Here is a 13,409-nt window from a genome sequence, read left to right on the forward strand (position 1 = left end):
GAACACATAAAAAAAAAGAAAGAAAGAAACGGATAAGCCAATGTTTACATTTTATATATTTTCACTAGTTAGTTTTCCTTTTATTTTTCCTATATATATATATATACACATACTGTATATATAATTTGGGGGATGTCATTATCAATAATGTTTATTGTGATATTATCGCTATCCACTGTTGGATGAAAATATTTTCATGATTGGTTTTCTGTCGCTTTACATCTCCATAGTGCTCCTGAAAATCTGATGATTTCCCTCATTCATCGAGAACTTGGTCAGCGTTTTGATCGTTTTACTTCCCGTGGAATTTAGTATTTCCTTTATATATCGTTGGAGGTCTTTGCGAGCAATATGCCCGGCCTACTACCACTTTAGATATTTCACTCATCCAATAGGGTAGCCCATAAATCACGAAGGATTTTAAATCTGAATAACTCATAACCAATAAAAAAACTCCACGTTTTGTGTTTCATTATAACAAAAGAAAGAATAAATAAAAAAGTTTTTAAATGTTTAAACCCTTCCCGATTTAAAGGCGACCCTCTATTAATGTCAAAGACTAGCTTGATAGCAGAAGCAGCATTTTTTCCTCTCCTGGTTATCGTTTCACATGTAGATAAATCGACCAGAGAGCATGTGCAGTTCACCAACAATATTATTATTAGTGGGCATCACGTGACATAGTATGAAAATGGAATATTAAGCGGTGTAGAATAATAGTATTTCGTAAACTCTGAGACTGAGGAATCCCGAATCAAAACTTTTATTTTTTGATGCAGGATTTCCTGAACTCTGGAAATTTCTCATAAAAAAATTGAAGGGAATTATTAATGAACCGTTACGTCAAAATATTTTAAGAGAATATATGATTAAAATAAAAATAAGAATTTAATATAAATAATTTTTAACATGTTCATGATATTACAAATAATAAAGTTACATGACTGATCAAGAAATAAGTCAATTTAATAGAAATTACTATTTCCCCGTTTCACTGAAGTTTCTTTCTTTCTTTTTTTTTCTTCAGAAACTACATTAATACATGTCACAGATACCTCTATGCGCTGAGATATCCACAAAGTTCCGCGAAACAGTTTAAGAAACAGAATGTAGTTTCTGGTGGAGTGCTCTCCTGATAGTTATAACAAATACATATACAGTGCCCCCCCTTATCCGGTGGGATACGTCCCAAGATCCCACGGATACCTGACACAGCGGATAACAGCGAACGCTATATATATTATGTTTTTATCCTACACATATATAGCTGTGATAAAATTTAACTTATAAATTGGGCACAGCAAGAGATCAACAACTAATAATAAAAGAAAATAATTATAACAACATACTGTAATAAAGCTGCTATCTGAATGTAGAATCTTTGCAACCTCATCACACGTCTTGTTTTTTTATAATCATTTATTTATTATTTTATGAATTCGAGAACTTTCATATTTTTCACTTAAAAGAAAGCACTTTACGGTTACTCTTTGGCATATCCGAATTGCTAACATCACTTCCATTGCACTTTGGAGCCATTGCACTCGGGAGGTCACGGTGGTAATTTTGCAGCGTAGGATGCTGTATATCTGAGAGATAACATTCATTCCTAGTATGTGCAAAAATGCAAAGAAAAAAAAAAGAAAAAACACTGCTAATATAATACATGAATGTAAAAATTAAGTGAATATTGAATCCAACATGATTTCATAGCCGAATATACAAACTACAAGAATTTCGTGCCGAATATATATATAGAAACTAAACGTTTCGACGGATGCACATATAGTATTAGAGTGGAGTGATCTTGAGTGAGTGATTTCAGTGATTGAGTAGTATTGCGAGTGATTGTTGAGATCGTTGAGTGGATTAGTGAACGACGAGTGTACAACGATTTGGATTAACTACTGTGCAGTAAAACAGTGAGTCGTGGAACTGTGATGAAAACATCGAAGTTAAGTTCCAGCCAATTTTGTATTAACAGAATCTAGATTCACGACAATGGACATCCTTAACTTCGATGACATATACAGGGAATTCCTAAGGTTAGGAAAACTTCTTAATGACAACTGGACAGGGAAGGTCAAATTATACGAGTCATTTCCCCCCCCCCACACACACCATTCAAGGATTACTCTAAAATAGAAGAACCAGAAGGCACTGATGATGAAGGCGAGGAAGATATGACTGAAGGATGCAACGCGACCCTCCCCCAAGCCGAACCACCCCAGAAGAAAACACCAGTAAAAGGCGTAGGACTGCCGACATTCAATTGGAAGAAGACACACCTGCACAAGAAGTCCAAGACAAAAGGGAAAAGATCCCCCAATAATCCTCCGCGATAAAGACAAATGGACCACGGTAGCACGCAACCTCAGACAACACAAAATATATTACTCCTGGACAAAAAAACAGACGAAGGGGTTAAGATCTAGTCAACAACGGTCACAGATTACAGACAAATGACCAAAATAATGGACAATACCAAGATTCAATACCACACCTTCGTCGTAAGCAGCAAAAGGTGTGTTACTCCTTTCGCTGCTAAAAAGTTGGCACTCCGAGGGATAGCTGAAGGCATAACCACCGAGGAGATCACAACAGACCTCACACAACAAGGCCTAACCCCAATCAAAATCGGCCGGATGCTCAGATCCGACAAACGACCAATGCCACTTGTGTTAGTTGAGGTCCACAATACTCAAGAACAAATCTACGGCATAACCGCGGTCGGCGGACTTAAAATAACAATGGAACCACTCAGGAAAAGGGTATCAGCATGGAAATGCCACCGTTGCCAAAAGTTTGGCCACGCCCAAAAGCTGTTCAAAGCTGAATTCAAATACCTGAAATGTGGAGAGAAACATCGAACCATTACATGCACAAAACCAAGAACCACACCAGCCAACTGTGGAGGACCCAGTGCAGCCACAACTACAAAGGATGCAACCACTACCCCAGAAATCGTGGGGATACAAGACCCACCCAACCTCCCCACTCAAGTCCACTCAAATTATCCTGGCTGACCAGCCACCCAACCAACAGAACCCTAACCAAAAAATCAGGAAAGGTCTAACTCCCCCCCAAGACCTATGCAGAAGCAGCCTGCCCAAAGGACACAATACAGAGCAAACAAACAGGCTCCAACATCACAGCAATACTGACTGCCTCGCTAGCCACTACGCTGCAAGAATTCAGCAGAACAAACCCAACGGCATCCTCCACAAAGAGATTCCTACAAGGAACCCATTCCATACTGACAGTACTCAACAATGAATAAAACCAAAGTAAACCCCAACTCGCTCCTGAGTGCCGCCTGGAACACCAACGGCCTCACCAGCAAGATACTAGTACTACAGGAATTTGCACAAAGACACAACCCGGACATAATACTGATCAACGAGACCCACTTAAACCTGCTAACAACTGAAAAGTGAGAGGATACACAATGTATCGAACGGATAGACTCAGCACCAGAGGGGAGGCACTGCCATCTATATCAAACCGTACCTCCACCACAATGCCATATCCAATCCACAGACTACTAACCTGGATAATACAGGAATACAAGGCCACACAAACAACGCAGGAAGCCTGAAGATTTATGCTGCCTACAACTCACCAAGCAACCTTCTACTGACAGCAGACCTGAATGCCATCCTTGCCACCACAGACCCCACCATCGTAGCAGGAGACCTAAACGCCAAACACACAGCATGGTTCAGCACCACAAATAACAGAACCGGACGCATACTAAACAACTACTCAACACTTAACTAAGTTATGGTAGCAGGACCCACCGAGCACACTCATTACAGCCGTCATGGCAGATCAGATGTACTCGACAAAGCTATCCTTAAGACATCAGTTACCAGTACCAACTAGTGACGATCAATGAACTATTATCTGACCACAACCCAGTCCCAAACTTCGCATGCAAGACCAAATGACCCCCCCCCGCAGCACACCTTCATATCATGGGACAAGCTAGCGAAAATCCTACCAGAATACATCGGCCCTGTACCCACCAGGCACATAAAAGAAGAAATAGATGAAACATTAAGCAATCTAACAAACCAAATCAAAAAAGCTCTAGAAGCAGTCACCAAAACCACAAGTAACCACCCAACCAGATGGCTCACAGAAAAGATCATGGACATGATCAGAACCAAAAACAAAGCCAGGAAAAATACCACAACACAAGAGCCCCACAGGACAAGAAAACACTGAACAACTTGACCAATCAAATCAGAAAAGCACTTCAAAACCATAGGAATCAGGATCGGGAAAATAATCTCTCATGACGCAACCCAGAAGATCACAGAATTTGGAAATTTTTCAAGACAATGAGCACCAAACGCAACCCACTAACCTCCATAAAGACTGCACATGGAACTGCACACACTGATACAGAAAAAGCAGAAGCAATAGCAGACAACCTAGAAAAACAATGCAGCCCATCATAAGACAACATAAACATCACCCAGATTTATAAAATCCACCAGCAGGTCAAGTGTACCTTTAAGAATGTCCACGGACCATACAGACAGCATCACCCCCAACACTCTAATGGAAATAACCAATATCATAAAACATTGTAACAAAAAAAGCTCCAGGCCAGATGGAATTATAAACAGAATCATCAAATTACTTCCTCAAAAGGCTATTGTGCTACTGGTTAACATAATCAACGCAATACTGAGGATACAACACTTCCCCACATACAACACATGAAAAGCTGCCGACATCATACAAATAAATATCCAGGAAACAATCCACAACTCCCACAAAGCTACCGTTCCATCAGCCTCCTATCCAACCTAGGAAAGATTGCTGAAAAAATCATCCTCTCAAGACTACAAGAAAAATCAGACAAATTAGGAAAAATACCAAACGAACAATTTGGCTTCCACCGTGTACACAGCACAGTGAAACAAATACACCTACTAGTGGAGCACATCACACAAGTATACAACTGGAACCTGCACACAGCTGCAGTGTTTCTGGATGTTGCAAAGGCCTTTGATAAGGTATGATATACTGATACAGAAAAAGCAGAAGCAATAGCAGACAACCAAGAAAAACAATGCAGCCCATCATACGACAACATAAACATCACCCACATTTATGAAATCCACCAGCAGGTCAAGCATACCTTAAGACTGACCACGGACAAACCAGTACATCAAGGATTACTCTACAAACTTATACAGGCCAACATACCAGCAAACCTTATCAGACTAATAAAATCATACTTCACTGACGGATTCATGCTGATAAAAATAAATGGCACCATCTCAACTAGGCGCAAAATCCTGGCAGGAGTACCACAGGGTTCCCTGCTGGCTCCCCTACTTCTCACAATCTACATGGCCGACATCCCACAGAACCCAAGGACCACCATCACTAGCTGATCCTACAGCTAGACTTGCATCACTTGCAGGTGCAAACTTGACTTGTTTGTCTGTTTGCTTACTTGGGAAATGGAATAAAACCAGGTTTAAAATTGATTGGAATTTTTAACATTTATTATATCCAAGGTAAAATACTTTCTACATCTATATCTCCTCCTGAGATTTTTATTTAATAAGGTTAAAACACTTTATGGTAACTTGTTCTGGTAAAATACTTATAAGCTCTGTATTACTAAAATCTTGGTGACTAGGCAGCATACAAGATTTAACAGAAAACACCACCACATTTATAAATTGGAAACGACTTCCCTCAGCCTTCCAGGAAAACCTTGGTCCAATACCGCATATAACATTTTCCGAAGATGTAGAAAAAGCAGTGAAGACTCTTGAAAAACAACTGCTGACAGCTATAACACAGGTAACAAATATAACCACATGTACACCATCCAATAAACTTCCACAGGATATAAAACATCTTATCCAAGAGAAAAACAGATTAAAAAGACAATATCAGAGAACAATGGACCCAGTGGCTAAACAAGCAGTGAATAGAGCAACAAACCAGGTTTGATATGCCCTAAAGGACCACAGTCACCAACTCTGGAATAACAAAATTCTCCAATTAAACACAGAGGATCAATCAATATGGAAAATGATGAAATCACTCCGTTCAAAGAGTTTTACATTTCCTCCAATCCAAGGTGAATCTGATGTTGTCTACAACGACGAGGAAAAAGCTGAAGCATTTGCTGACAGTTTAGAAAAACAATGCAGCCCAAATTATATCAATACAGATATAAATTTCATAAGTAAAATTCACACCCAATTGCGTAAAATAATTCAAAATGCCTCAATCCAATCCAATTACAAATCCGTGTCACCAACAAAAGTATATGAGATTTTAAGAAAACTAAATAACAAAAAGGCTCCAGGTCCAGATGGAATAACAAACAAGGCACTCAAGTTACTTCCTCGCAAAGGGGTTATTCATCTAGTAGCCATCATTAATGCCATCCTCCGGCTAAATTATTTCCCACAGCGATGGAAAATTGCCGACGTTTTCCTAATTCCCAAACCTGGAAAAAATACAGTTTCCTGAAAATTACAGACCAATCAGCCTTCTTTCATGCATAGATAAGATAGCCGAATGTGCTATTCTCACACGGATTCAAGAGGCAACAGATATCAACCATATAATTCAAGATGAACAATTCGGCTTTAGGAAATATTACTCCACAACGCTACAAATTTACAGAGTTATCGAATATATAACCCAAGGGTATGAATGGCACCAACACTCTGGCGCAGTTTTCTTAGATATCACTCAGGCATTTTATAGAGTGTGGCATCATGGACTAATTTTTAAACTACACGAAGTTGGTATTCCATTGCCACTAGTTCTACTTATCAAATCATATCTAAATAATAGAAAATTTAAAATAAAACTCAACGGTATCAGATCCACAGAGAGGAGAATCACGGCCGGGGTCCCTCAAGGCTCTCTGCTATCTCCCCTGCTCTTCTACTCTTTGGGGAGATCTGTCATATACATGGCAGATCTCCCCAAACTGTCTCCAGCTATCACCGCTCTATATGCCGACGACACAATCATGATAGCCAGACCCTCCGTCGACACCTGGCCACAATCAAGCTGCAGAGAGCAGTCAATGAATTGGAGGATTGGTACACCAAGTGGCGAATCGCAAATAATCCAAACAAAAGATCTGCAGTACTTTTCACCAGACGTAAAGCAGAACCGAATACAAGCATACAAATGTTTGGTAAAATCATCCCTTGGTGCAATTCTACCAAATATCTGGGAATTCATCTTGATAGATGTCTAAACTTCAAGTCACATATGGACAGTGTTGCCACTAAGGCAAGTCAGACTATAGCACAGCTATATCCACTTTTGAATAAGAACAGCTTCCTAAGCATAAACAACAAAATCCTCCTTTTCAAATCGGTAATCAGACCGCAACTAACTTACGCCTCTCCAACGTGGGGTCACACGACCAAAAGCAACATCAACAGACTTCAGATAATACAGAATAAATGCCTAAGAATGGCATTTAATGCCATTGAAGTAAAATATTTAATGCCCCATGGTTCATCAGAAACATCCAGTTACATCAAGAAGCCAATCTTCCAGATATTAAGACCTACATGACAAGCATTGCGGAGAAATTCTTCACAATTACTGATAATCACCCAAATCAGCTAGTTCGACAGGCAGAGGACTATAAGCCTTCAGATCGTTTCAAACATAAAAAACCGAAATCCTCCATCGCAAGAGAAAGCTTATACAGCCTCAATGCTCACAATGAGCGGGTAAATTACCCACAATAATCTCATCACCCACAATCTAAAATCCCGATGAAGGGAAAAAGAGTCAAGGACTCAGTCCATCAACCAATTAAGTTCAAAGTTCAAAGTACACGGTCTCTACAATTAGGTCGTTATGGACTAGACTACAAGAGCACTTCAGGGATTGCAATATTCCCATTCCAGAATATCTGAACACAAAAAAACATCGCAACACCAAAAAGAAAAACAAAACACAGAATACGAGGAAGACAGAAATTGCAGGTCACGCCCTTGAACTAAAACACATCCCCCAAATTGACAAAGTCATAATCATTGACAAAAAGAAAATGAAACAATGCTTAGAATATCCGAAACTATTGCCATAAAATGCGATGGAAATTCTATCAACGTCCACCGCCCCTACCTAATTTCCGAATGTTGGACGTTCCTAAAATTACAAATTAAGCCACGCCTCCGGCCATTTAGCGACAACAAATGCCCAGATGCAACTTACAGCCTTGACATAGCCCTATAGTCATTCCCACAAAGTTCTGACGATGGTCAGACGATGACCAAAACGATCCATACCCCGTAAATCCTTGCCCCAGTTTCCACATAAGGCTACCCTTTCCCTTCATTTACCCTCCCCCTCTCCCTCCCTCTCCCCACAACAAAATAATATATATATTATTAATAGTAACCAGGGTTTCCAAACTTATTTCCCGTGTCTCAAGCACATCCCCATGTTCTTTCCCTCTTCCCCTCCCCCGTATACATACAACCTTTCAGCAAGAGCTTGGATTTAGAAGGCATCATTAAACCAAAAACAAGGTATGTACAAAATTTTTCCACATTTTTTATTCTGCCATAATTACTTTCTATACTCGCCCATAATGCCCCCCAAAAAATATATATACCCCTTTTTGAGTTATGTTAGCCAATGTATGAAATATAAGGGACACTCCTAATTAGTGTTTGTCTTTTCCCCAGTCCGGGATTTAGGTCAATCGAGACCTTAATAGTACTGTAAATAACAGATACTACGTTTTATATATAGCAGATCAGCTTAATATCTTGGTCCCCAATGGGGAACCGTAATCGATATCAAGCTGATGAGAACAGATTTTGTTTGAGTACCATGACTGTTAAATCTAACTATAGTTAGACATCTTCCATGACCAGGGCATAACTCCGCCAAGGCCAATGGAAGATATATTCATTGATAAAGTACAGTTATCAAAGTTTCAGCCTCCGCTTCCACTCCTTTAACTATACCTTATTCCTTTTAGTTAATTACCATTTTGAATCTATTAAATTCCCATTGGCCTGTTCCGCCATTGCCCGCTCAGCTATTGTCTCAGCCGAGGGGATTTATAGGCTTTGCAGGCCTAGGAATCCTGTTGAAACTTATGGTCTGAAGGTAGAATGATAGAAAAGCTGAAGAAAAAACTGGGCTTGAAGTGGGTGGTCAGGGTGGGTTTCTCTTAGAACATTTATATTTACTTTTGTCGAGGTTCTTCCCAGCGAAAGGTGTCAGTCCCTTTCCTAGTTTCTGTTCCCCATGCCGTCCCAATTGAGATTTTGGAATTAGGGTTAGGCTTGAGACGGCTTGGTGAGACAGGGGGTTAGTGTGTTAGTAGCTATTTAAGAAAATGATTATAAAACTATTTTTTTGTTATAAAATACATAAACTTTCATTACTCATCTGGTTAGTAGTTTATACCTCCTGGTTGGTTGGTGTTTTATTTGGCAGTTACTTCTGCGTAAGGTTAGTATATTCCTAAACAGAGGAAATATTATATCCCCCTCCCCCTTTTTTTTTAAATAAGGGTTAGTCGTGTAAGTATGTTGAATATTTCCTTGTTTACAGCACCTGGCAACTTGTCACAGTACTTGCATCCCAGTGGCCACCTGAAGTTGGTCTTTCCTGCTGTGATCTAGAGTCCTGTTCTAAGTTTTCCATACTCTAACTTGCCTGTAAAAAAAAAGAAAAGTTTAAGTTAGTTTAGTTTTTCTTCTGCCAGTCTTTCAAAATGGCTTCGTATAATCTCTTGGTAAAAATTTAATGTTTCGTCTCTTATTAATTTGTAAATGTTATTGTGCACCGCCATCGTTTCTTCTGGAGGTAATAGTGTAAAATGATCGAAGTCACTTGGTTCCATTTTAGTTATGTCGTAGATTATAGTTTCTGACCATACCAAACCTACAGTCCTAAGATAACGCCTTTCATTGTAGAAAAGGTAAAGTTCCGCATCTTGCTTTTTTAATTTTATGAGAAGTCGTTCGTTTCTCAGTGAACCTTTTCATGACTAGATGTCCTATCTTAAGGATTGTGGAGTGTTCGTCATTGTAAATTTGATCAAGTTCTTGAATTATAAATAACAAATCTCCTTCCTCAGCTTGTGATTTGGAGGGTTTATTTCCTTCCTCTCCTTTTTTCTCCACATCATTCTTGTCTTCATTTCTTAATTCTTTATTCATAGCTGGTTCTTTGGTGGGTTCGTCTGCGGTTTGTTTTGGTTTCGATATCAGTTTCTTGAGTTTGGTTTGGTTTCTGTTTTCTAATTTTTTCCCTATTTCCGTTTCTTTCTCTTCTGATTCTGGGGGTTCTTCAAGAGATGTAGTGCTTCTTGCGTCGTCTTCTGTAGTAGTTGCTATTTCCATTCCCTCGTTTGTTTCGTTATCCTTTATTACGTTTGTGTCAGTTATTTTATCCCTTTATCTTGTCGGGCAGTCTGTACTTAGGTGTTATATTGCGTTGCACTTTGTACATTGTCGTATGATCCCTGGGTAACTCAGCACTAGCTTCCACCTGGCTATTATGACTATATTTGGGACTGGTTTCTTCATCATCATAGAGATTGTCATATTGCCCGTTAAGATGGAAGGGGAAATCTTTTACCGTCTAATACGTATTTCATGGTCATACTCGGCTAAGCTTTCCTTAACCAGTTGTCGGTTTAATTCAAGAGGGACTCTCTGAATTCTTATTAATTTTTGGGGCAGTCCGACTGTGTTAGGGATAATGGTTTGAGCTTTGTATACGAATCCTTCGAGCAGGATGTCTCTTGCTTTTGTGCTGACTGTTGTTTGAAACCTCTTACCTGGAAAACGGGCAATCCAGGTGATATATCTTTCATCTCCAAGGAAGCTTATGATCTTCTTTGAGAAGATCTGTTTCGTCTTCTCCAGGCACCTGGAACTGCAAGGAGTTCTGCCGGCTAAAGGATACAGGAGCTATCTGGGGGAACCGAAAACCTAATCAGGGACTGAGGGAGAAAACGTGTAGTGTTGGGGAGGGAGTGCAGTGTTCTCACTCGGCCTCAGCCTTACTTTCCTACCTTCCTAAATAATCTCGAAGCCACCACTGGTCTTCATGTCAGATGGAGCCTGCCGGCTATTGTCCTCGTGCAGAAGGTGGTATGTAGATTTCGCACTGGGATGGACCCGGTGCTATGTGAGAACATCATACACCTCTGAAATAAACTTGTTTGTTCTTGCCCCAGTCTGGGGTTTTGGGTCCTTTAGGACTTTTTAGTGGTACTGTAAAGAACAGGTACTACACTGTATCTTTATCCGATCAACTTAATATCCAGTTCCTCAAAGAGACTCATATCAGATGTTAAGCCGATAGGAACAGATACTATGTTTTGATTCAGCCAAAAAGCTGAAACTCGATCTGCTGATAAGAACAGATCATACGAGTACCAATCACTTTGTGGTGTTACCCAGTCATCATTTCCGTATTAGAGCTAAAGAGCTCTAGTTTTTAGAGTAAACTATGAAGAAACTGGATTCTATATTTAAACCTAACTTTTGGCCTATTCCTGCATTTCGTGGGATGCTAAGAAAGCCACCTCAACGAGGTTGCAGTAGAACCTTTATGTTAACTATGACATAAACTTAAAAGAAATAACTAAGTACTTCAGCAATCAAAGGTCTCAGTATATCACTTCATTGGCTGTCCTTGCTATTAGCTAATTGTCACTATTACATAGTAGTGACCCTGTTGTCTGGAGAAACATGCAATGCAGCCTCTCGAGAGAACAGGGACATAGAGAATTTATATTAAAGTTGTAGCGAGGAGTAGGATTAACTTTTTAGTTTGTTACATAATTTAACAGAATTTTAATGAATTTAAAAAAGAGACATGGTGTGAAATTAAGAAAAAAAACGGTTATTTCTTTGTTTTCTTCTTACATTTTTTCTTAACATGGTCAGAGTTTATTGAATTATTATTAGTGTCACAAGTTATTGATATGGGTCTCTTGGGACCTACATTTTCTTGGTGTTCAACAGCCATGTCATCAACAATGACTGTACACTGTTTGATTAAATTAACTTTTCTATTATTTACTTTTGGAATTTCTTGTTCTGTTGACGTCTTATAATATTCATCTCACTTTTCTAATAACTGATCAAGCATCGCATATTGATGGTTAAGCACATCGATGTCTTTGTCATTTCAGCGTTGTAATTAGTAAACATGTCTTCTAACGTTGCTGAACTTAATGTTTCGCACTCTTTTTTAAATAGGATTGAATTTGTAACATTACTTGAGTTTTGGGTTTCTTCTATTATAGTAACTTTTACAGAAATCTTCAACAAATGGGCACAGATGGAGAAGGGAACTTTGTTCTTCTTCTACAATATATAAAGCTTGTTCTTCATCTTCAACAGAAACCTTCCTATCTGTTGTACATTTCGGTTTTGCCTGACTAGTAATATCCCTTTTAGCAGTAGGTAGAGGGGGGGGGAACTCCTCTGAAGACACTATCGATGTTTTATGCTTTTTTAACATTGGAATCTTCTGTGAGAAGAATTTTCACATTGGTTGCATGGTTCAATGCAGCTAAGTTGTGAATGACCTATTATGTAACAATTACCGCATCTATTTAAAGGACAGTCTTTTGCACAGTGACCATCCTATATGTACTGCAAAGTCTTGTCCATGTCCTAATAGTTCGCGATTATAGTGTAACCTTTGATGGTTATAAAATGTGGGATAGTTTTGGTCATTTTTTATTTCGATATAGATCTTGTCACCTTCAATCGTGGGGTACTTGTTAAAATGACTTCGCACCAGTGCTAGAACCAAGCCATACTGTTGGAATATTAACTTCAAGGTTTGATCATCAACTTCAGCAGGGAGTTTCCTGAAGTATATAAATTTAATACCACCATCACCAACAGGGATGGGAAAAAACTTTTCATCTTCTAACACAATTGCGTTTTCAATTAACTTGTCTCTTGAACTATAATTACACGTAGTAACTTCATATGGGCCTTTCTGGAAATTCCAGCAGTTAATATTCTTGATGTTATTCACTCCTACTACATCAAGCTATGTCTTCTGGTTGCAAAGGTTTTTTAAAGGTGTATCTTACAGTTAGGTCTCTAGCAATTTTACTGCTTGACATGTTTAAACTCGTGGCATTAGTTGTTAATATAAGACAGTAGTTCTAGAAGAATAGAAACAATAAGAACAGATATTACAGATATTACATGCTACCTGAAAGTTTAAGCAGCCCTGAACAGATTTAACCATATAGGAGACAGCAGCTCTGAACTGGTGCTACTTTATAATATTTAATATTTTTAATATTAGCCGCGATAAGGGCACAACTGTTTAGGTGGACTGTGCAGTGTTTCCACTCGGTCTCAACTTTACTTCCTATGATTAATACC

General features: G+C 39.0%; 1 pseudogene; it reads right to left on the reverse strand.

The window, feature by feature from the left end:
- Window positions 1-11,235: 11,235 nt before the first annotated feature.
- Window positions 11,236-11,400, reverse strand: LOC150094075 (U2 spliceosomal RNA; annotated as a pseudogene).
- Window positions 11,401-13,409: the final 2,009 nt, after the last annotated feature.

Source organism: Typopeltis vanoorti, chromosome 23, assembly GCF_054136105.1.
Source record: "Typopeltis vanoorti isolate ZY-2024b chromosome 23, IOZ_Tvanoo_1.0, whole genome shotgun sequence".
Taxonomy (NCBI): domain Eukaryota; kingdom Metazoa; phylum Arthropoda; class Arachnida; order Uropygi; family Thelyphonidae; genus Typopeltis; species Typopeltis vanoorti.